The sequence below is a fragment of the Hyaena hyaena genome, unplaced genomic scaffold (genome assembly GCF_003009895.1).
Source record: "Hyaena hyaena isolate Hyena2069 unplaced genomic scaffold, ASM300989v1 scaffold_416, whole genome shotgun sequence".
NCBI lineage: Eukaryota > Metazoa > Chordata > Mammalia > Carnivora > Hyaenidae > Hyaena > Hyaena hyaena.
The window spans coordinates 539,945-566,038 of NW_024081049.1; the positions used below are offsets into that span (position 1 = coordinate 539,945).

Below are 26,094 nucleotides of genomic sequence, written 5' to 3' on the forward strand. Positions count from 1 at the left end.
TCTCCATTGCCTTCACAACCACCCAACCAACAAATAAAACAATAGTGAACATTCCAGTAAGTTTTCCTTTAGAGACTTGTGTAAGACTTTATTTTGGGTATTTATCTAAAAGTAATGCTGGGATATATAACAAATATATTTAATTTTATTTATTACCACCATTCTTGTCTCCAGGATATCTACATCAGTCTATACTCAATTCAGCAAGCAATGGGGATTCTGTATCCTCTATTCACATTATGAGATTTTACTTCTGACCATTCTGATGCATATTAAAGCTTCTATAATTTATACAAAGCATTATTTTTCCTGACAGTAAATGAAATCTATAAACTCAAAATATATTCAGGAAATAAAAAAGATGCTTCAGTACGGATACTAAATACCATTTAGAAGCCAAACATTCAGTTGAAAAAATATTCTAATTAGCTTCAAAAAGAATCCAAAACATATATAATAATATATTGAGCACTTAAAATGAGTCAGACATTATTTTATATGCTGGGAAATAGTAGTGATAAAAACAATCAAAACAAATAAACAGACAAACCAAACTGAACAAAAACTTGTCATGAACCTTTTAACAATAAGCATTTATATTGCTCATGAGTCTATGTATCATTTGGAAAGCTTTTCAATTTTGGCTGTACTCACCCATGTATCTGCATTTGGCTGTGGATCAAGTAAGCAACTCTGGTTAAATTTCTCTGAGGTTTTTGTTTTTGCTTTCCACACATTTGGGGTTTGGCTGGCCGTAGCCTAGTCTAGAAGGTCCTTGGCTGGGACAAATAAGTTCTTCTCCAAATGGCCTCTTATTTTCCATCAGCCCAGATTAATTTCTTCTCATAAGGGAGGCAGGTATGCAAGGGAGATAATAGAAGTGGGCAAGGCACTAATGGCATAGCCTCACAAGTTGCACACCATCATGCCATACATATTTTATGAAGCTAAAGAAAACCACGGGGCCAGTCCAGATGCAAGGCATGGAGAAATAGGTTTTACTTTTTAAAGACAGAAGCTGCAAGGTCACATTGCAAAAAGCATGGATGCAGGGTTGAATGGAAAATTGGTATCATTCTACAATCAAAACACGCACAAACACAAGTGTATGTTCAATATATATTAAGGGCAATGGTTTATGCTATGGAGAGCAGTAACTAAAGAGTTCAAAAGGTAATAGATGCCTAATGGCACAGAATTTGTGGGCTACAGTAATACATTAAGCTTTAAATTAGAGTAAAAAGGAAAATCACTGGAAGACTTTGAACAAAAGAGTGATGTCCACATAGGGATAAACAGATGATTAAAAACACAAACCTGGAGTTCAAATGAGGGGTCTGAACTGGGAATAGACATATAACATGATCTGCCAAAATAGTAAATTATATTTTTCCATTTATGTTAAATATAAATTTAATAAATTTCCTTAAATTTTATTTATACCATTATAATAGGTCATCAAATAATACTGGTTTCTGTATCATTTACAAATTTGATGAACACTGTTTCTATATCTACACCCACTCATTTGCTTTCCCTTTCCACATATCAGTGGCTATTAGAAACCAATAATTTTAGTTTTGTTCCCTTTTTGCTGTGTCATCATATAGTTTACTGGAATTGCCTTCTTTTCTTTTTTGGTATTTCCATGACTCTTCTCCAGGGTGGGACCACTTTTCACCTACATAGATGTTAAAGACACCAACCAATGAAGTGTTTTAGTAAAATGATACATATGTATAAATTATTAAATAAATGCATACCTTTGGGGAAGTCAATGTAAAACTTAAAAATAAAATACACAAAGAACTAATATGGCTTCCTTCTAAGGAAAAGGTATGTGGTTGTGGTCTTTCTATATTTCTAGGAAGCTAACACAGTCGGTCCAACTATGAGAAATTCCAATTAACTAGACATCTGTTGAAAACACAACAGAACAGCAACACAATCTGTTTCAAACATGTTTGCATAATGTGGCTGACAGAGAGTTTAATAAAACAAACAATAGAGGGAATAGGTTAGTACTTTACTGACAATTAACTATGTGTAGTTGATACTTGTAAAGAAAGGCAATTCAGAAAATCAATCATAAACAAGTAGATAATAAGAATTTAAAGCAGAATTTTAAGCAAAAAATAACCCAGAAAATAATAATGAATTTCAGGAATATATGGCATTCTGCTGATATTAAGAAGAAAGATACATGTCATATAGGATATGAGAGAGTTATAAAAATGAATCCATATGAGCATTAAAAATAGACAAAGACAATAAAGATACTATAGAAATAATATACATACATAAAAGAATAGATATGCATGTGTGCATATAATGAAGGCAAGTCCCTTCTTCTGTTTTATGTTCTACCTATTTCACATTCCCAAGAGTCCCGTCAGAGAAACATATCTCTTTAAGATGTCCAACTCCTCCATGAAACTGGATCGTTTTAATTGTAAAGTTTTTTCATGATTTATATTTAAATTTCTGATCTGTTTTGCTTTTTACTAACATGGACATTTTAAATGATAGTATTCTACTTTCTCCCTTTATTGATGAAATTTATTTCCTTTCTTGTCACCGATTTAATTTGACTTGTCATTTTTCATCATTTAAGCCGTCTCCTTTATCGTCAGAATCTTCCTGTTGCAGAATAAATTCCTTTCTTTGAGGGTATCTCCTTTAAAAAATCTGCTGACATAAAGAACTCTCCATGTGCCATTAGTACACAAATCACAAACTGGCAAGTAATAGTTTGAAATAAGGGTGCTGACGAGTTGGATTCATCTATACAGTTTTCCTATTTTACTAAAGCAAATATATAAAGATTGATAGATTTCCTGAGTTAATCACAAATGTGACAATACTTAGAGAAAATACTGACATAACAAATGTAATCTAGTCTGACTTGAGTTTTTAATATTTGGCTGCTGTATATTTTCAAGCGTCACTCTCTCTTTGTTCTCTCCCTGGCCTACATTTGCACAGGCTGAGAACAAAGTGTTTGTGCCCCCTCACTTGGTGTGAGGTTCAAATCCCAGAAACAACTGGGGCACCTGTACCCAACTGGAAACGTTGCGTCCAGCCCCACACCCTCACCACAATAAAAGCCTCACGGCAGTCTCAATTCCTTGTTCTCAAAAACCATTTCAGACTCACTCAGAGGGCTTACTCTGCTCTCTCCCAAAACTCTTACTGTGCTAATCATAAACTTTTCGATTCCTTCTTGTGTGTGTCTGCAGCATCATTTTTTGACATACAAACCAGATTTTGAGTGGGTTCCATCCTGCCTCTGCAGAATGTTCTAAGGAGCAAGGATCTACAGAAACTAGGACAACGGTCCCTCAGTGAGATATGTGCATGGGCGCTTCTGAGGCTTCTCATTCATTACTCACGTGCTGGTCTCCATGGACATTTAGTTATGCAGCAGACCACCTTAAAACACATGGTAGGTAACTTTTTAATGTTTTTATATTATATCTGTCATGATTTATTGAAAAAGATCCATGTATCCATGTATTTTCTAATGATATCAAATGGAACCACAATCATTAACCAAAAAGTACTGTGTGGGAGAGAGGATAGTAGTAGTTATAAAAACGAAGAGAAGTTTGTTTCCTAAAAAATTCATGATGTGATGGTATTTTTCTTTTAAAAAATATTTGAGGGCTCTAGCTTATTTTTTTTCTTTTAATTCGAAAAACTAGCTTACTGAGAAAGGCCTGGTTTAGATGTTATATAACATTTTAATTTGTAATTATTAGAATTTCAATTCTGTAAAAGAACTAGGAAGTGTTCCAGAGAAGCACATAATTGCAAAGCCAGGAGAGACTAACCAATATTCTAGTATCTTGAAGCGGTTAAAAAAAAAAAAGGCAAGATATTTGAAGGATTGGATAAGTTTTAAGTTCCAAGTACATTTCTGGGAAAAAAAATAGAAATTTCAGCATTATCTAATTCTTCAGTTATTGAAGACACTTGCTTTGTGTGAATTGTGGTATACTTATTTTATCCCCTGACATCGATGGGACGGAATAAAAAGTAATTACAATGGAAAATATATTTGTACAAGAACAGAATGAAATATGGAACCAATAAAAAAAATCTTGTGATATTCAGGGTTATTTTGAGAATGAATCGATGGATTAATACATATAAAGGGCACAGAATAGTACCTGGCCCATAATAAACATTCACTGTTGCCTAATACTGACATTGTCATTGCTGTTATTGCAAAAGTAAGGGGACAGGCATCCGACACCTATTGCTACAGTCATTGTTTAGTGAGGCTTCAGTTGTGGCATGTCTTGCATGTTTTCAGAACTTGTATTTCTTTATCTATGCTACATATATATTTAAGTGGGTGGGGGATTAAAGAAGATTAATAATTCCAGTTCAATTTGTTTTTTTCTTTAATTGCTTACCAACGAAGTAGATCTTATAAGAACTATCAATTGCTTGTTAACTCTCACCCTTCTTCCTTTTTCTCCCCCTTTAATTAAAGTCCATCTCTAATTCTTAGATGATAAGATTGGCTTTGATAATTTTGGTGGAACTCCAGTTTGGAGGTATTTAGAAAATAATACAAGGAAATATTCAGTTGCTATCTACTGACCTTATCAGGGTCCAGACTAAGAATGCCTGCTCTTTTTTAAATTTTATTTTCAGGTTTTTTGTTTTGTTTTGTTTTGGTTTTTTTACTTGGTTTTAAATTCTACATTTTAGTGAGAGCATTCGGTATTTACCTTTCGGAGTTGTTTCACTTAGCATAATGCCCCCAGGCCCATCCATGTTCTAGCAAATGGCAGGATTTCCTTCCATTTTATAGCAGAATAGTATTCCACTTGTAAATCCCTGCTCTTAAATACCTTGGAATCCAGTATATTATTATAACTCATTTTTTAACTCATTTTCTTTCATTTTTTAATGTTTTATTTATTTTTGAGATAGAGAAGAGACAGAAAGCAGGCAGAGGAGGAGCAGGGAGAGAGGGAGACACAGAAAGCAAAGCAGACTCCAGGTTCCGAGCTGCCAGCACAGAGCCCGATGTGGGGCTCGAACCCATGAACTGTGAGATCATCACCTGGGCCAAAGTCTGGCATTTAACCGACTGAGCCACCCAGGTCCCCTAAATTCATTTTAAATTCAATTCTTATTTTAGGAAGATTCGTGCTGTGCCACATGGCATGAATCTAAGTATAGCCCCTGTGTTTTTATCCGTCCGGTTATATTCTTGTCCTCAAAAGAGAAAATTCAGTAACTAGATGTGCACAGCATTTCCTACTTTCTGTATTTCTGATAGAAACTCGGCTTCTCATACAATAGGATTTTCCACCAGGATGATAGAATGTCCCACTGAGTAGTTTACTGTTTCACTTATGAGACAATAAATGAAATTACAAAGACAACTATTGTCTTTGAATAGTTTCCCATATTATTTTTCTCATCAGTTGAGATAGGAATTTCAAAAAGCACAACTAGATCAAGATACCCTGTAGTTGTAGGTAAAATATTTAGCAAATTCAGAAATAAATTTGTGTAAATGAATTGTAATCACTGAAAACAAGGAGAGTAACTAGTAGCATGCAAAAGCCTAGGATTATATAAAGACTTACGAAAGAATGATTATGTGTGTCTCAAGTTCTGAATGTTTGTGTCTCCCCCACATTCGTATGTTACAGCCCTAACCTGCAATGTGATGGTGTTTGAAGTAGGGAGGGGCCCCCAAGATGGGACCTGTGTCCTGATAGGAGGAGAAAGAGGGAACAGAATATGTTCTCTACCCACCACGTGGTAAAGATGCAACCAGAAGGCAGCTGTCTATAAATCGGGAAGAAGTCCCTCACGTAGGGGAGGCAAACTGGCCAGCACTTTGACCTTGGACTTCCTGGAAGTCTGCAGAACTGTGAGAAATAAATTCCCATATAAGCCATCCATTACACCGCATTTTATTATAGCAGCCAGAGCTGACAAATAAATACAGCGGGAGTAAATAACTCAAATAGTAACTAAATACAATACAGCTTTAATACATATTAATGTCATAAATGAAAATGTGATGTTTTAATGTCTCAACAACCACAACAAAAAAATCAGAACAGGAAAAGGATGATACACCACAATTTTACAAGACACAAAGTGAAAACTTGTCAAAAAGAAAATATAGGTATCAGATATTTCTAGGCTGGAATTCTAGCCAGAATATGTGAAATATTCTTGAATAACTCTTTCATTTTCAAAATGAATAAATATTATTTTTAAAATTATATATATTCTTTTCTTACTATAGCTTTTATTATAAAGCATATTACTGTAGCTACCTTAAAAACATCAAATATAAAAAGAAAAATAAATCATTATATATTCTATATTTCTTTCATTCTCTGATACACACATAAATTTTAATAAATTCAACTTATATTTAATATTTTATTCATATACATATGAAAATGTCAAAGTTATTTTGAAAAAATCAACTAAATGACATTAAAAATTGATATAGCATGGTCTTAAATTCAGATTCTCTTTTTAATATTGAAAATAGGTTTTACATAAATACAATACCTTATGGTTTTTAGTACTTTTATTTTTTAAAATTTTTAAATGCTTATTTATTTTTGAGAATGAGAGAGAGAGAGGGAGGCGGGTGGGTAGAGGATCTGAAGCAGTCTCTCTGATGATAGCAGAGATCTCTACATGGGGCTTGAACTCACAAGCCGTGAGATCATGACCTGAGTCAATGTTGGATGCTCTACCAACTGAGCCAGCCAGGTGCCCCTCTGGTATTTATATTAACTGCGTATTCCTGTTCTTGCCCATCTCTACCAACAGAGTGTTGATATTGTTTGTGGATTTTTTGGTAAATTAAAAAAAATTCTCATATTAAATGATATTTCCTTGTTGACATACAAGTGTTCCCAGTTAATCTGTGCGTCTGTTAAAATTTTCTTAGCAATATATTTTTTATGATTTATAAATGTTGATTTGTCATGGAAAAATCTATTTTCTTAAAGGCTTTCTGAGCTTGCTTTTGATTTCATGAGTTTATATATTTGAAACCATTGTAAATATTTGGCTATATAATTTACTTTTTGATGGTAATATTTTTTAAACACAAATATATTATTTGTTCTCTGGAAATTTAAAAAGTACAAATAAGAAAATTAACCTCCCAGTAATTTTATAATCAAAAAAGGATCAGTCTTAAGTTATTTTTTCCTTAGTGTGAAAGAATAGACAATTCTGCTATGATATTTTAGAATTTGGAGGTTTTTTACTTAATATATTGCATAAGAAATTTGAGGAATTATTTACTACTTAATTTGTAAAAGTGTATTAGTTATTAATATTTTATGATATATTGTCTTTTTTATTTTTATTTCTTTTTTTAATGTTTATTTTTGAGAGAGAGAGAGAGAATGCAAGTGGGGTAGGGCAAAAAGAGAGGGGGACAGAGCATCTAAAGTGTGCTCTGTGCTAAGAGCAGACAGCCCAATGCGGGACTGGAACTCATGAACTGAGAGATCATGACCTGAGCCAAAGCTGGAAGCTAAACTGACTGAGCCGCCCAGATGCCCCAGGTCTTTGTTTTTTAAATGGTCACTATTACAGAGAAAAGTGGAAAAATTGTACCTTTAAGAAATCATGCTTCCAAGGGTGCCTGGGTGATTCTGTCCATTAAGCGCTTGATTTCAACTCAGGTCATGATATCATGGTTTGTGAGTTTGAGCCCCGCATCAAGCTCTGCACTGTCAGCACAGAACCTGGAGCCTTCTCTCTCTCTCTCTCTCTCAAAAGTAATAGACACTTAAAAATTTTTTAAAAAGAAATCATACTTCGATACTTTACTTAAAAATAAATTCCTAAAACCATAATTTTTTTTAATAGAAAATTACAAAGCATCTTAAACATTTGAGCCTGGGTGGCTCAGTCTGTTAGGCCTCGAACTCTTGGTTTCAATTCAGGTCATCATCTCACGGCTGTTGGACTGAGCTTCCAGTTGGTCTCTGTGGTGATTGTGAGGATCTGCTTGGGAGTCTCTCTCTCCCTCTCTCTGCCCTCTCCACTCACTCCTCCCTCTATCTCAAAAGAAGGTGTTGTTGTTTTTTTCTAATATATGTTAACAAACACATCGTAGTGTATATTTCTACCAACAATCTGGAAATTGGTCCCTTCAGCGACTTCTTTTATTTATGTTATGTGGACCACATTTTTCACCTTTAATTTCTCATTATATAATTGAAATATATAAATCCCATTCTGACTTCTAATGGTAATTACTTTTTATCTTATATTTACTTAAACACAATAGTGGTTTATTTCTTCTTCTGAGCCAATTTTTTCATCTTGCCATAGAGAAGTAACTTAGTATTCTTTTACTTTTATATTCCACTATTACCTTTTATGAAATAATTATTAAGCAATCTTAAGTATTTTTATTAAAGCTTACCACAATGCTATAATAATAAAATCTGGAATCACAAGTTCTATATAAAATCTAATATGTAAATTTTTCAAAAGCACGATATTTGTGTTACAATTTTCTTATTTCAGTAAAATTGGATTATCTGTTCCCTTTCTTCACATCATCATATGGTTCAAAATGACTTTCTTATTTAATCTTTTAAATATTAATATTGCTCTAGAATTACAAATGAAATCCCAAAGGTATAATAGGTAGTGTGCAGCAACATTATAGTCATTTAACATGCGAGAGTAAGTAAGATAAAAAATAACTGCTTTAGATAACCTGGCTTGCATTGTGCTCTCTTGTCTAAAACAAATTTTATTTAGGGATAAAACAATTCCCCTTGGCAATTTTTGTGCAAGGTAAAGTTTTCCATACCGTTACATTAAAAACCATGACATTTTACACAGAAATGGAAACAATTTTTTAAAAATTTTTTAATGTTTTATTTATTTCTGAGAGAGAGAGAGAGAGCCAGCATAAGCAGGGGAGGGTCAGAGAGAGAGGGGGAGACACAGAATCTAAAGCAGTCTCCAGACTCTGAGCTGGCTGTCAGCATTGACCCCCAACACTGGGCTTGAGCCCACAAACCAAAAGATCATGACCTGAGCCGGTTGGACACTTAACCGACTGAGCCACCCAAGCGCCCCTGGAAACGATATTTAAACGAATAATCTTAAGTCTCATTTTGACTTGGAGGTTTGTCATAAATAGCAATTTTCCCCAGTCTTTAGCTTAAATTATGGCATAAACACTTTACAAATGTCCTTTTCTGTCTTTCACATCAAAATCATGCTTTTGTTCACCAGTATTTATGAGATTGGGCATTTACTGGATTCTTTAATGTCAGGCACTTTTTAGGCACTTTACAAGTATTTGTGTATTTAATTATAACACTTTTCCTATAAAATTGATATTGTTTCTGTACTCATTTTACTGATGACGTCAGAGAAGCAAAAGAAGACTGAGGGCTGTGCATCCCATAGCACAACCAGTAAGTTTCATGGCTGGGAGTAGAATTTCAGCAGCCTGGTTAGAGATCCCACACTCTCATCCACTCCGCATTACAGCCTCTTTAGGACAGTGAAATAATGACATCGATCTAAATAATCACTCTCATCCTTTTATGTATGTAATATGTAAAGGCCTTTTACTTTAATAATTGTAGTTATTTATAGGGGCTAATGATATACGTTGCTTTCCAGAACTATAAAACATCAGGTACTCATATTGGAGGCCTGAAGTTCAAGTTATGTTATACAGGAAAGAAAAGTTTAGCGTTTTTCAGTGTACAAATAACTGTCACCGTAATAAAAAGTTCACAGGATTCTTATCCAGAAACTTTCATTGCCTCCCCTTTATTCCCTCTACTTCCATTGCATGATTCATGGGGCATCTCAAAAAGAGTCCCATCTCAAAACCCACTAACATTGCATTGTGTTCTCAGCTCTTCTGAGAATACCTTTCATGGCAGATAACACCTTTCCCAACACCCAGACACATATATCACCGAAGTACCCATTTCCAATACCTACTGCCTAACATTGAGTTCTGAATTTAAGGCACTTTTCATAGCGGATGGACCCCTGCCCCTAACACACACACACACACACACACACACACACACACACACACACTCAAATAGATGTAAAAGCAGTCTTGAATTTCATCATTGGTGTATTTTGCTAATGTTTTCCTCTTTTGTTGTACATTCAGGTTTCTCTTCTCCAATTCTCTTATTCCTTTGTACTCCATTAGGATGTAAAATACAACCACCATTAACCCTAATCAGATTTAGAAACTAATTTTAGTTTTTACATAACTCCTATCCATTTATTTTGAATTAATTCCATATACACTTCTATTTTTAAAGTTTTTTAAAATGTTTATTTATTTTTGAGAGACAGAGAGAGTTAGAGCATAAGCAGGGATGGAGCAGAGAGAGAGGGAGATACAAAATCTGAAACAGGCTTCAGGCTCTGAGCTGTCAGCACAGAGCCCAATGCGGGGCTATAACTCAAGGACAGCAAGATCATGACCTGAGCCTAAGTTGGACGCTTAACCAACTGAGCCACCCAGACACCCCTCCATACATACCTCTTAACCAAGCTCTCATCCTCAAACTCCAGATTGGGACACAATCCATATAGCTAATCAGAGAGTTTTATTTAATGACCATTTGTTGGAGGATTTCTCTGTGGAAGCAAGAGATTTTGGGTATTTTAAATATTTATCATTTTTCTGTTGTCTCCATCAGAATTATGCTAACCACACTGAACTTTTAGAAATGAGAATTATACAGAAATAATATTTGTTTCTAATCAATTATCCTAGTGATCTTACTATTTGTCTTCTGCTATATAACATATAAAAGAATTAAAAACAATCAGCCTACATTCTACCTACCAAGTGTTCTTCTTCTCCCGGTTAAAAAATATCAAAGTAAATACAAAATGTTCTCATTAATAACATTATGAATATTATAATAAATATTTTCTGGGTAGAATTTTAAATAGCCACATTCACATTAAAGCAATATACTTATCATTACCTGTTTTATATGTTGACTCCAATATATCATACAAACAAAATCCTTTACTTTTGAAATTGTATAACATTGAATTTAATATGAAATATAAATGTATATGTTATTTATAACAATCCATGGGACTCAATAGAATGCTATATAAAGACTTCTATTCTACTGTTATTCTCTTATTAGTTCACAATTCCTTACTGGGATATTTCATCTTAATTATTGTTTAAATCCAATCACATTCTTATAACATTGGTGTCCAAATCTAGTTTTTTTTATTAAATTTTGACATACCACTATCTTCAAAAATAAAATAGAATGAAATTGAAGAAGCAAAAAGAAATATATATATGAAGTAATAGCAGATAAAGTTGTTTTTCTTTTAGTCCACAAGAAGCCATATGGCAAGATAAGATTCAGAGTGATGGCATTCAGTTAAAATCAAAGCAATGGCTTAGATATTTCTGGGGTTTAACAATTTATTTGAATGTGAAATCGCTATCTTCTCCTGACCAAACCAAACCAAAATCTTTTTCATTTTCCCCCTAATCATTGTAGGTATTGAAAAACGTGAGGAAAGGACATGGACATTTTGCTTGATATAGAGTGGTAGGGGAGAAATATTGACATAGGAACTGCTAGGGCTTTCATTTCCAATTCTCCAAATCCCAGTATACAAAGACAGAACACAAAATGGAAAACAAATATATAAGCCAAGGCACTACATTCCCTAACCTAAAATGAATGTTGACAAATGCACATTGGTTTTCAAAAAAATTGTATATTAAATAATAATGTGTAAAGTGCTTACAACTATGTCTGGCATATATATATATGTATATACACACATATATATATGTATATATATATACGTTGACTTTATGTCCCACATAAAGATTAGCTATGTTAGTAAAAACAATCAGAAATATGTAATATTAGATTAAATATTTTGTATTGTTTAGTGAATTAATTAGTTAGTATTGTAAGGCAGAAAATGATTGGTAACCAGAATCCTAACTATTTTACTAGCTATAAAGTTGAAGTCACACTGGAGGCGGGGTGTCAAAAAATGACTCATAGAGTCACAGAGATTTTACTAACCCCGTGTCCTCTTGACTCTGACATCATGCATGTCAATGCTACCCCATGTCAGTGAAGGAAGTGTACTAGTGCTCTGTCACTCAAGGTCCTGCTTTCATTCCTAAATATAGCACATGGTACTTTCTTATTAGCAACTGTACCACATGCCTTTCTTCTCACTATAACCACAATGAACAATCTCTACTTATGCAATGACCAAGGCCCTATCCCTTCTTGCCTACTCAAGGACACCACTCCATTGTTCACCCTTTCCTGATCCCTAGCTCCTGAAATATCCTTGTCAATGCCAACACAAAATATTTTTTTAAATTTTATTTTAGAGAGAGGGAGCAGGAAAGAGGGACAAAGGAAGAGAGAGAGAGAGAGAATCCTAAGCAAGCTCCATGCTGAGTATGGACCCTCAATGCGGGGCTTGATCCCACGACTCTGGGATCATGACCTGAGCAAAAATCAGAAGTCAGATTCTCAACTGACTGAGCCACCCAGTTGCTTCTCATTTCTTTCTTTTGAAACACATATTCAAACTTTATTTATTCCATTTGCCTACTGAGTCCTATGTCTTTGCAAATAAAAAATCATTAAGAATCATCTATAAACACTTTTCATTTCCTCTCAGAAACTGCACCAGTCTGACTTGAACCTAAACTTACTTTCCCATTGCTCATTCCAATTAATGACAATGTATCAGCACTATTCAAAAGAATGGATGGTTCTCGCCTCTTTGATTGCATAGTCTTGATCCCTTTGGGCTTAATGTCCCCTTTTTCAGTCTCTTTGCTGGTTCCTCTGCTACTCTCTTTTTTGGGGAGTTCCTAAATGCACAGGCCTTAGCCTGTTTCATTCCCTAGGCCCTCCTTTTGTGATTTTGTCCAGAATCTGTAACAACTTGCAAATTTATATCTTCAATTCTGACTAATCTCCTGAACTCCAAATACATATAACTCTCTGCTTGACGTTTCATTTTAGTATCTGTCTCATATCTCAAACATAACATGTCCAAATGTTTACTATGCTCACTTCCACCTCCAAACTTGCTTCATCTACATCCTTTTCTCAGTCAATTTAATGGCAGCAAAATCCTTCTAGCTGCTCAGTCCAGAAATCTTGGTTGTTCTCATTAATCTCCAGAGATACTGTCTATTTTCCCTTCTTAGGAAACACTAAGGAAATTCCTCCTCAGTTCTTTTTCATTTGTTCTTCTATCTACCAAGAATAATCTTCCCCACATTTATCAGGACTCTATCATTTAACAATTTATTGAAGAGGCTTTTTGTGTACTTTGTGTAAAAGTAAAAACCATATCCCCTTCTGAAAGCCTTTTCAATGTATTTACCCAGCTCTTCTTAAATATGTCTTTGGTATATGTGTCCATCAAAGGAAAAAGAGGTAAAACTAGGTACCCAGACCACTAACTAAATTTTTTAAATTAAAATTTTGTTTTCCAAATAAAAATTAGATTTTGATCACTTCATGTTTTATTCCACATTAACTAGAAACATTCATGAAAATATTGACTTTTTCCATGAATAAAAACATAATCATTAACTACATTGTCAATCATTTCAACACATAATACAAAAAATTTTAAGAATAAAACACTAATAGAAGCTGATTAGAAATAAAAGTGTAAATAACAAACTACAATGTGCCTGACATTTTGAATGAACATGTTCAATACTTTCTTATCTAAATAAATATGTCCTTTATATAAAACTAGGTTTCTGTGTGTGTGTGTGTGTGTGTGTGTGTGTGTGTGTGTAAAATCAATGGAGCATCTCAGTTGAGTCTATCATGCTATTCACATATGATTCTGTTAATTTTGGCAAGTTGGTAACTTCTTATTTGCTCTTTGGCATCTATTTGTATGAGATGATAAATATGAGACATACATTTGTACTTTATTGTTTCCTCCTTTCATTTTTATTTATCTATTTATTTATTTTCTTTTGAGAGAGAGAGCTTGGGCAGAGTAGAGGGGCAGAGGGAGAGAAAGAGACAACCTCAAGCAAGGCTCTAATTTTTTACATTCCTTCTTGGTTATATCCACAGAATATAGATAAAGAAAGCCAAAATAGTGAGTGAGTGTGTATGTGTGTTTGTGTGTGTATGTGTGTGTGTGTGTGTGTGCATGTTGCAAAAAATAACTACTCATCACTTAGCATGGGCAGCCCTATATGTTACCTTAAGAAAAAAAAAACACTAATTTGAAAGATCTTTGTCAAAATTGATATTTTAAAGAAATAATTTTAAAGAAACGGACCATGGTGAAGAAAAACACCGATAGCAAGTCAAAGGATTTTCGAGGAACTGAGTGATGGTTTCAAAATATATAAAAACGTGATAAAAGGATGGGCATTATCTTTCTGTTTCTTTAACTGGATATTGAGAAAAGTAATGGCCACAGACAAAGTGAAAGAGAAGCTCTGCTATGTGAAATAGAATGGGTGATCTTAGATTTAGAAATGACATTGACCTCTCATCTTAGACAGTGGAGAAGCTGAACACAGTGGATAGAACAGGGAGGAAGAGAAGAAAACAGGTTATTTTTTTAGAGCTGCAGTTTGTCTGAAGTAATCACAAAGTAGGACAAAAGTGTGCCAAAGACTTCTAGTGATCATCAAAGCTAGAGATAAAAAAAGCAGACCAATAAAAATAGAAACAGACATGAAATGCTGAATTACTGCTTCTCGATATGAGAATGAGTTCAGAAATTAAACTTTTAGTTCAAATCTATATACTCCTTATTCTCTTAATGTTAAATATTCAAGAATGTGATAAAAATGTTTAAGGGATAAATAGAATATTAACATCATAAAAAATAACTGGACAGGTTTAAACTTTTAAAAAGTAAATTTGTAGTGATACTGGACCACTCTATTACTATAAGAGTAATGAACACAAAATAGATTTCATATTTGAAAACTTATTGAGAATTCATAGGAAACATTTATAAAAGCATTAAAAAAACCATTTCTTGAGGGGTGCCTGGCTGCTCAGTTGGGTAAGCATCCTACTGTGGCTAAGGTCGTGATCTCATGATCAGTGAGTTCAAACCCCACAACGGGCTTGCTGCTGTCAGCACAGAGCTTGGTTTGATTCTCTCTCTCTCTCTCTCTCTCTTTCTCTCTGTCCCTCTCCTGCTAGTACATGTACTTTCTTTCTCTCTCTCTTAAAAATAAGTAAACATTAAAAATTTTCTTAAAACGTGATCAATAAAACATAAAATGTTGAAAGAGCACTATATCACAGCCTGTACATATGCAGTCAGTTCCAATACAAATAGTATGGAAAAATATCCACATGGAACATGTTTTAACCATTTTGTGGCCAAATTTCAATGTCTACCAACTTTCTAAGGATTTCTCCAATATTTCTCCTTCCTAGACAGAATTAATAACTTATTACAGAACAGTATTTACAATGATAGCTTAATGGTAGGCTTTTCTATTTTTTTAAGTAATAATTTTTGGATACTTACATGTGAATAAATATATGAACAATTAATTTCAGGATGTGATGAATCCGACAAATAAAATAATATAGATCACCATGATGAAAATGTGTAGGCAGATTATTAAAATAAAATTGTCAAATAGGACTCTTAGAGGAGATGATAGCACCAAATCCTGAATATTCAGCAGGAGCTAGCTAAGTAGGTCAGGGAAAGGGGCTGGTGAAAATCATTTCAGTAGCAGTTGCAAGGAGACTGTACCACTGTTTACCTGACATTTTTAACATCACAGTTTGTTCACCCACGAAAGTCAGGAAATGTGAGAGCAATCCTATAGTAACACAGATGCCAATTCTAATACAATTAATTTCCAAACAGCAGTAGTGATTGTGTCATCCCAAAAAATATCAGCTTAATATGAGCTTGCACAAGTATCATATATCCTTATAAAATATCTCCTATGTAGATGTTCCCACTGAAGCAAAGGATAAATAAATAGCCTTTCAGTTGAAATCTGCTATCATATTTGGTGAAAATCTAGGCATGGTGGATACTTAGATACATGAGTTCTCTAGAAGGAATTAAATGAAGTACTAAATGATAGAGATGTCAAACTGATCAGAATTAGAGGATAATCCTTATTAAGAGAAAATTCAGCAGTCCAAATGAATAAATCCACCAAGAGATAATAAAATACATTCATCTAATTTGTGTTGACATATATATGCAGCGAATTTGAGTCATGAGATTACCTCGTGTCTTGAGATTCTACGCAATGATATATCAGTGTCCTTTGAGTTATAAATCAAGGAGGAAATCCAGGACTCTATGGAAGATTCAGATGCAAGAACTAGGAAATGGAGGAAGACATCCAGCTAACTACCAAAGGGGAACTTCAGAGTTAAATGTTTATTTATAATCTCAGGAGAGAGGGAGAGAGAGAGAGAGAGAGAGAGAGAGAGAGAGAGAGAGAGAGAGAATGATGAATGCACTATCTCACTGACAGATGCAGCTAGTCATGAAGAATCAACTAGGTTGGCCACAAAGAACTGACCTAGAGTAGGAAGTTGTAGTTGAAAGTTCAGATGGATCTATTTAGTTATAATTATTAGGCACTCAATAAAGTAGTGTGTTGGAGTACAGAGGATGAAAGCTATAGAATGAAATACAGTATAGATTTATGCCATCACATGCCACAGCAGAACAGCAATGATCCAAAGTGTCCTTGAGAGGAAGTGGCATTGCAAGGGCAGGATAACCGGAAGATTTTTTGGAGGAAGTAACGTTTCAGATATTTTTAGAGGGATTGCTGTTGGCAGGTTATGATGGCAAGAGAACTTCCAATTGAAAGAGAGCCAAAAATAAACTCAAAATGGATAAAGGACCTGAACGTGAGACAGGAAACTATCAACACCCTAGAGGAGAAAGCAGGAAACAACCTCCTTGACCTCCACCGCAGCAACTTCTTACTTGACACATCCCCAAAGCAAGGGAATCAAGAGCAAAAATAAACGATTGGGACCTCATCAAGATTAAAAGCTTCTGCACAGCCAAAGAAACAACCCACAAAACTAATAGGCAACCAACGAAATGGGAAAAGATAGTTGTAAATGACATATCAGATAAAGGGTTAACATCCAGAATCTGTAAGGAACTCACCAAACTCCCTACCTGAAAAACAAACAACCCAGTGAAGAAATGGGCAGAAGATATGAACAGACACTTCTCCAAAGAGGACATCCAGATGGCCAACAGACACATGAAATGATGCTCAGCATCCCTCCTCATCAGGGAAATACAAATCAAAACCACACTGAGATACCACCTCACGCCAGTCAGAGTGGCTAAAATGAGCAAATCAGAGAACTCTAGATGCTGGCGAGGATGTGGAGAAACGGGCACCCTCCTACACTGTTGGTGGGAATGTAAACTGGTACAGCCCCTCTGGAAAACAGTGTGGAGGTTCCTCAGGAAACTAACAATAGAACTCCCCTATGACCCAGCAATAGCACTGCTAGGAATTTACCCAAGGGATACAGAAATGCTGAGGCATAGGAGCACATGTACCCCAATGTTCATAGCAGCACTCTCCACAATAGCTAAAACATGGAAAGAGCCTAAGTGTCCATCAACAGATGAATGGATCAAGAAGATGTGGTTTATCTATACCATGGAATACTACATGGCAATGAGAAACAATGAAATCTGGCCATGTGTAGCAACATGGATGGACCTTGAGGGTGTTATGCTGAGCGAAATAAGTCAGGCAGAGAAGGACAAATATCATATGTTTGCACGTATAGGAGGATTAGGAGGAACTTGACGGAGGAACAAGGGGGAGAAGAAGGGCGGAAATGGTGGGGGAAAGGGAGAGAGGCAAACCATGAGAGACTCTTGAATGCTGACAAAAACTGAGGGCTGATGGATGTGGGGGGGGGAGGAGCATGGAGGAGGGCACTTGTGGGGATGAGCACTGAGAGTTATGTGGAAACTAATTTGACAATAAACTATTTGTAAAAAAAAGAAAGAGAAAAAAAAGAATACAATCTAACTTTAAAGCTATTCGGGAAAAAAAAAAAAAAGAGAGAGAGAGGACAGCCCAAAGACACTCAAATGTAAGCAAGCCCAGAGTGTTTAAGGACTGTAATTGGTAAGTACCCTACATTTGCTAAAACATATACTACTATTTAGAGGAACTATGATAGAGAATATGAGAAGGGCCGATTGAGGACATATTGTCTCCCGGCTTAAATAACAAAATGTCCCATTTTTAATTAATTTGGTAAGCAACAGGGGAGCAAATCATGGTTATTGAGCAGATTACATGGTGATATGAACAGAATTTAGGTTTAGAAGAGATTAACTTGGCAGCTGTGAAAAGTCTCCTTTGAATATTTGATATTAATGTTTCATGGCTTGCAAATAACTACCATAGTTGAAAGACTATCACGTTCACTCTAGCAAATTCTCTTGCTGAAAAGTACATTTAATTTTTTAAAAAGGCAACCGAATGGTGTACTGATTTTGCTTCTGATTTACATGCTAATCATAAGTTTGTCATTTCTTTAATGAAAGATGAATGAAATAAAATGAAAGAATGCAGTATTGACTGAAGTTATCTGAAAATACGGTTTTACAAAATCATGAAATGATAAGCATAGTATCTATCTACATAAAATAGAGATTTTTATTAGGGAATAGTCTCAGAATCTCATAAATTATATTTTGGCACAATATAATGATAATTGATCATAATGATAATATATCTTTACTTGTAATTGTCCAAAAGTACATTTATTTATTTTTATTTTACTTTTCCAACTCTATCGAGGTGTAGTTGACAGTTAAAAATTATATATATTTAAAGTGTACAATCTGATGATTTGATAGAGCCACACTGTTGCACATTAGACCTCCACAATTTTTTTATCTTGCTTACTTGAAACTTTGTATTGACCAACATCTACCAGTATTCCTCTTTCCCTAGGCAATGGTAAACAATATTCCACTCTGTTTCTATGAACTTGACATTTTTAGATTCCACATACAAGTGAGGTCATGCAGTATTTATCTTTCTGTGTCTGGCTTTTTTCCCTTGGGACGATATCCTCCAGGTCCATCCATGTTGCTGCCAATGGCAGGTTTTTCTTTTTTCTTAAGGTTGAATGATATTCCTGTGTGTGTGTGTGTGTGTGTGTGTGTGTGTGTGTGTGTGTGTGTTACATTTTCTTTACCCATTGATCCATTGACAGACATTTAGATTGTTTCCATATCTTCGTGGTTATTAACGTTGAAATGAACATGGAAGTGCAGGTATTCAAGATACTGATTACATCCTCTCCTTTGGATATATACCCAGAAGTGGACATGTTATCATATGATAATTCTATTTTAAATATTTTGAGGAGTATCCACATAGTTTTCTATTATGGTCATACCAACGTACATTTCTACCAGCAATGTACAGTGGTTTCTTTTTCTCCGTATCTTCAGCAACACTTGTTGCCACTTGTCTTTCTCGTATTGGCTGTGTGAAGTGATATCCCATTGTGATTTGGATTTGCATATTCCTCATAATAGAGGAAACTTTTTACTTGTACCTGTTGTCTATTCTTATGTCTTTTCTTTTTTCTTTTTTATTCCAATGCCAGTTAGTTGACATACAGTGTGATCTTATTTTCACGTATACAGTATAGTGATTCAACCTTCCATACAACACCAGGTGCTCATCAGGACAAATGCACTCCTTAATCCCCATCAACTGTTTCATCCATCCCCTCACCTACCCTCTGGTAACCATTAGTTTGTTCTCTATAGTTAAGACCTTATTTCTTGGTTCCCCCACCCCTCTCTCTTTCTCCCTCTTATTATTTTTCTCTCTCTTTTTTCCCTTTGCTTGTTTGTTTTGTCTTAAATTCTACCTATGAGTGAAATCATTGGTATCTGTCTTTCTCTGACTGACATTTTATGTTTTTTATTTTTTTTAATGTTTTATTTATTTCTAGGAGAGAGAGAGACAGCGTGAGCAGGGGAGGGTCAGAGAGAGAGGGAGTCACAGACTGAAACAGGCTCCAGGCTCTGAGCTGGCAGTCAGCACAGAGCCCGATGCGGGGCCCGAACCCACGAACTGCGAGATCATGACCTAAGCGAAAGTCGGACGCTTAACCAACTAAGCCACCCAGGCGCCCCATGACTGACATTTTATTTAGCATCGCTCCATCCACATCAGGTCCTTTATCCATTTTTTAATTGGGTGACTTGTTTCTTGTGCTACTGAGTTGGATGAGTTCCATATATATTTTGGATACTAATCTCTTATCAGACATATGGCTTGAATATGTTTTCTCCCATTCTTTAGGTTGACTTTAACTCTGATGATTACTCTTTTGCTTTGCAGAAACTTGATTCAATCCAACTTATCAATTTGTGCTTTTGTTAGCTATACTTTTGGTGTCGTACCCAAAAAATCATTGCCCAAACCCATGCCAGGAAGCTTTTTTTATGCTTTCATATAAAAGTGTTATAGTTTTAGATGTTATGTTGAAGTTTTTAGTCTATTTTGAATTGAGTTTTATATGTGGCCTGACATAACAGTCTAATTTCATCATTTGTCATGTGATGTCCAGTTTTCCCAGACCCAATTACTCTAGAGACTATCCTTTCCCCCATCGTGTGTCCCTGGTGCTCTTGTCAAACATCACTTGGCCATAAATATATGGATTTATTTCTGAGCTTTATATTCCTGTTTTCATACCAACAGTATACTCTCATGATTACTGTAGCTTTGTCATATATTTTGAAATAAGAAATGTGATTCTTCCAGCTTTGTTCTTCTTCCTCATCGAGATTCTTTAAAATAATTATCTTTTTCATTGAGCTTCTTTAAGATGATTTTTTAATTTAATTTTTTAGAGAGAGAAAACATGAATGGGGAGGGGGGGAAGGAGAGGGAGTGACAGAGACAGAGAGAAAGAGAAAATCCTAAGCAGGCTCCGTGCTTAGTGCAGAGCCTGACAGCGTCTCAATTCTGTGACCTGGGATCATGACCTGAGCTGAAATCAAGAGTTGGATGCTTAACTGACTAAGCCACTTGGGAGCCCTTAACATGATATGTAAAGATTATTTGTTGGGCAACTTAGAGATCTCCATTTCTCTGGAAACTTGTGTTTATTTGGTGGCATCACATTTCCCTGATTTTTCATGTTTTTATAGCCTTGCATTGATGTCAATGCATTGGGGAAATAAGTTACCTCTTCCAGAACTTACAGAAAACCCTTCACCTATGTGTGGGTGGAAGGGCGGCAGCTGGGTGAGGTGTGGTGGTTCCAGTTCTGGGAAGGGACACAGTCCCTTCCGGGGTGGAGCAGTCTCCATGTGGATCCATCTGCTGACTGCAGCATCGGCAAAGACAGTGCAGGTCCAAAGAGGCCAAAGCTGTGGGTGTCACGGCTTTGTGGCAGTGGCAATTGGGGTTCTCAATGGTAAAGGCTGTGAAGGTCCTTTTGTTCTATTTTTCCACCATTGGGGAAAATCATGGCCAAGGGGGTACCTCTTAGCCCCAGGTCCGGCATGCAGCCATGCCTAATGCAGCAGTGGCTGTGGAGCCATTGTGTTAGGCAGAGGCACTCATCTAGCAACCATGGAGTGCAGATGCAGGCCAACACGGGGAAGCTGGCTGCCCACCTGGCTGGCTCCCCTTCCCCATGAGGGGGTACTCTGAGTTTGGGAGTTCCTCTTGCCAATAATCTGTGCTGACCTGTAGGGTGGGGTGATATGGACCAAGTGAGACTGTTCTTCCTACCCTTTGTGTGTGGTGATTCTCTATACCTTCTTAACTTGTCTCCTGTGCTCCCACAAAGCTATGTTCATGTGTGGATAGCTGTATAATTGCTGCTTTCTGTGAGAAAATGAAGGATGGGATCACTTACTCCACTATTTTGCTGATATCACTTTTTGGTGAATTGATTAATTAATTAATTTTTGAGGGAGAAAGTGTGAGTGGACAAGCAGCAAAGAGAGAGGGAAAGAGAATCCCAAGCAGGCCTCAAGCTCAGACCAGAGCCCCAAGTGGGGCTTAATCCCACAATCATGGGGTCATGACCTCAGCAAAACTAAGAGTCAGACATTGAGGGGCGCCTGGGTGGCTCAGTTGGTTAAACATCCAACTTCGGCTCCGGTGATGATCTCACAGTGCTATATTCAAGCCCCATGTCAGACTCTGTGAGGAAAGCTCAGAGCCTGGAGCCTGCTTCAGATTCTATCTTCCTCTCCCTCCACCCCTTCCCTGCCCCCTACTCATGCTCTCATCTGTGCGCTCTCTCTCTCTCTCTCAAAAATAAATAAACATTAAAAAAAAAGAGTCAAACATTCAACAAACTGAGCCACACAGGCACCTCTGAGTGAATATATTTATGATTCGAGGTTAGCTTACATACAAAGACATGACATGACATTGGCTGAAAAAAGGTCTTTTGAAAGAATGTGGCTTGAAAAATTCAAACCCATTACCCGATACAGAAAATAAATATTATTTTGTATGAGTACCTTCTGCTGTTTGAGAATAAACAACAGCAGGCACATGTGAGATTATTATGAGATATTAAACCAGATATGTGTTTACTAACTTGCAACTATTTTGTATAGTAAAATCTTTTATAATACAATTATTTCACTCTTATAAAAATTTGATAGAATAATTATCTCTAACTCAAACATTATGACTTCCTTGCAATAGCCAATGTCTTAGTGAAGGAAAAATTATATTTCACTAGCTGTACAGTTATTATTAAAAAAAATGATGAAAACCCAGGGTTCATTTTGCTATAGGAAAGAGGTGGCCATATCAGACACTGGAAGACCCTCGGCCACAGAAATGCAGAAACTCGTAAGATTGAAGGCATTAGTATTATTTTAGAATAGTCATAATATATATCTGTCTTAATTTTATACATTGAAAAATTTAGTTGCTGGGCATTTAATGACATGTATAGTGTTGGAGAAGTTAACAAAGCACAGAATGTTATCCACTAATTCTAATTTATATTTTCAATCTTGTTTCCCCTAAATAGAAAAGCATAGAGTAGAAAAAATTACTGGAATTATCTGTCAGCCGATTTTATTATCCTCTTTCCATATTCATTACTTTACTTCTATCATTTACCCTCAGCATGTATTAATTCACACAATTTCACTATTGAATTAAGTGGCAGGCATTGTACCATTATGCTTATCTAGGCATTGAAACATATGGTAGGATGAATACCATCTGGTGGCAGCATCCTGGATTAGAAAGTTCTCTGGCACAGCACTTGTAGAATACTGGCTGCTGGGCTAAATAATATTAAGCTAGGCTGTGTTTAAAATGCCCTATCAGTTAGTTGAATATTGCAACAGAGCATCACATTTGGCCTTATTAAAATTTGCTAATACAGAACACTGGAAGGCACTGACCACACATGACATAAGCTGAAAGTGGGTCAATTTAGTTCTTACCAGTCTATTACACAAGATTTCTATGGAAATCATTGTTATTGTTGGTTAGATTCCAATTATTCATAATATCCATGAAATGGATAGGACAATTTCTGCATAATGTTCTTCAGAATAATAGCAAGCAAGCTAGAGAGCATAATGGTAATTTTCTTAAGAAAGTAATTTCCAGAGAGTTATTTTTGGACAATGTGGTCCTTGAGTCCATAAAAATAAACACCCACTCATACACATAATATATAGTGAGTCTAACAAACCATAGGGAAATTACTAACTATAACAAAATTTATTTAATAAAAATATAGAATCAGAATCTATTATAAAGTACCGTCAATTCTCACATTGCTTAGTACTGTGTTAACTGCAACTAATACCATTCACAATTGTGTCCTCACTTTGCACAGTTCAGTGGAAGTAGATTGCTGTTATATACTGCCTGTAACTTACCAGGTTAACGTCTTGTTCAACTCAGTGAACAAGGTTTATAAATTTATAAAATTGAGCCAAGAATAATTTCCCCCTACCATATCTGTCATGTATTAGTTCAAATTCAATATTCAGATTTTTATTTCTTAAAAATTCTTTTCCACAGCAACAAAAGCAAATATAAACAAGGACATCAAACTAAAAAGCTTCTATATATAAAGGCAAACCATCAAAAAAATCAAGAGGCAACCTACCAAATAGGAGAAAATATTTGTAAATCAAATCTCTATAAAGGATCAATATCCAAAATATATAAAACTCATACAATTCAACGGCAAGAAAACAAATAATCTGATTTTAAAGTGGACAGAAGATCTGAATAAACATTTTTCCAAAGAAGACATACAGATGGCCAACAGTCACATGAAAGATGTTAAGCAGCACTAATCATCAGTGAAATGCAAATCCAAAACACATTGAGGTATCACCTCACACCTGTTAGTATGGCTATTATCAATAGTATAGGAAATAACAAGTGTTGGTGAGAATGTGGAATAAAACAGCCCTTGTGTACTCTTTGTGGGAATGAGAATTGGTGCATCCACTGTAGAATACAGCATGAAAGTTCTGTATAATATTTTAAATAGAACTACCATATGATCCAGCGATTCTACTTCTGAGTATTTATCCCTCCCTAGAAAGAAAAAGAAAGAGAGAGAGAGATAGAGAAGGAAGGAAGGAAGAAAACATTAACTTGAAGAGACATATGTACCTCGATAATCATGCAGCATTGTTTACAATAGCTGAGATAATGGCAACAATCTAAGTGTCCATTGATGGATGAATGGAGAAAGAAATTGCAGGACATATATACACAATGGAATATTATTTGGCCATAAAAAAGAAGGAAGTCTTGCCATTTGTGACAACACAAATAAACCTTGACAGCATAACACTAAGTAAAATAAGTCAACAGAGACAAATACCATAGGATCTCACACACAGAATCTAAGAAGAAAACAAAACAAAAATCTTAGCTCATAGATCCAGAGAACAAATTGGTGGTTGCCAAAGGCAGGTGGTGGGGGTGGACAAAATGAAGGGGGTCAATAAGTACAGAATTGCAGTTAAAAAATAAATAGCCTTGGGTATTTAATATTATAAAATAAAGTCCTGGCTATGTAATGTACAACACAATGACTATAGTTAATAATACTCCATAGCATGTTTGAAAATTGTTGAGAGAGTGGATTTTAACAGTTCACATCAAAAGAAAAAAGCTTTGTGTAATTATATATGATGACAGGTGTTAACTAGACTTATTGTGGTGACCATTTTGTAATATATACAAATATCAAACATTATGTTGTACACCTGAAAGAAATATATTATTACATGTCAATTGTAGCTCAACTAAATTAAGGAAAAAAAGAATAATGAGAACATTATGTGGAGAAATCTTGAAGTCTAAGAAAGAAAACCCTTACAAACTTCTTAGGTAAGATTTTTTTAAATGATGAGATATAAAAATGATATAGTTTTCATGCAACATTAGGATACATATTTGGATAATATTTTTCTAATAGAGATTTTAGAAATCACAAGGAGTCATTATAGTATACTTGAAAGAACATTTAACTTAAAATCAAGAATCTTAGGAATCTTGAGTTATAATTTTGGCTCTTCAGTATTTCGCTTGTGTGATATTGACAAAGCATTTTAATCTCAATGTCAGAGAAATAGAGGGAGAGAAAAGAAACTGATATTGCATGAGATTACATCTGCCCTAATTTCCTCACAAGACATTCTAAGCAGCAAACAATATATAGAAAGAAACGAAGACACGAATCTACAATGAATCCTATTGATCCAAAAATACCTTTCTAAGAATGTGAGGGAAAATCTGTACTGCAAAGGTTGCAATGAACTGAATGTTTGTGCCCTCCCAAATATATATGTTGAAAGAAACTCTAATCCTAATATGATGGTTTTCAGAAGTGAGACCATTGGGAAGTAATCAGATCGTGAGAGTGGAGCCCTGAATAATGGGAATAGTGTCTGTAATAAAAGAGGCTGGATCTTAGACAGAGTATACAAACTTGCAGTGTAAGATTAGCAAGTTTGGGG

The 26,094-nt window shown here is 35.3% G+C and overlaps 1 long non-coding RNA gene across 1 annotated transcript in view; it reads left to right on the forward strand.

Moving 5' to 3' along the window:
• LOC120245425 overlaps positions 1–26,094 on the forward strand; it is a 65,333-nt gene that overhangs the window by 23,917 nt on the left and 15,322 nt on the right. Inside the window, exon 2 of the long non-coding RNA XR_005531780.1 lies at positions 3,240–3,445. This is a non-coding gene — a long non-coding RNA (uncharacterized LOC120245425). The remainder of the gene's footprint in view (positions 1–3,239; positions 3,446–26,094) is intronic.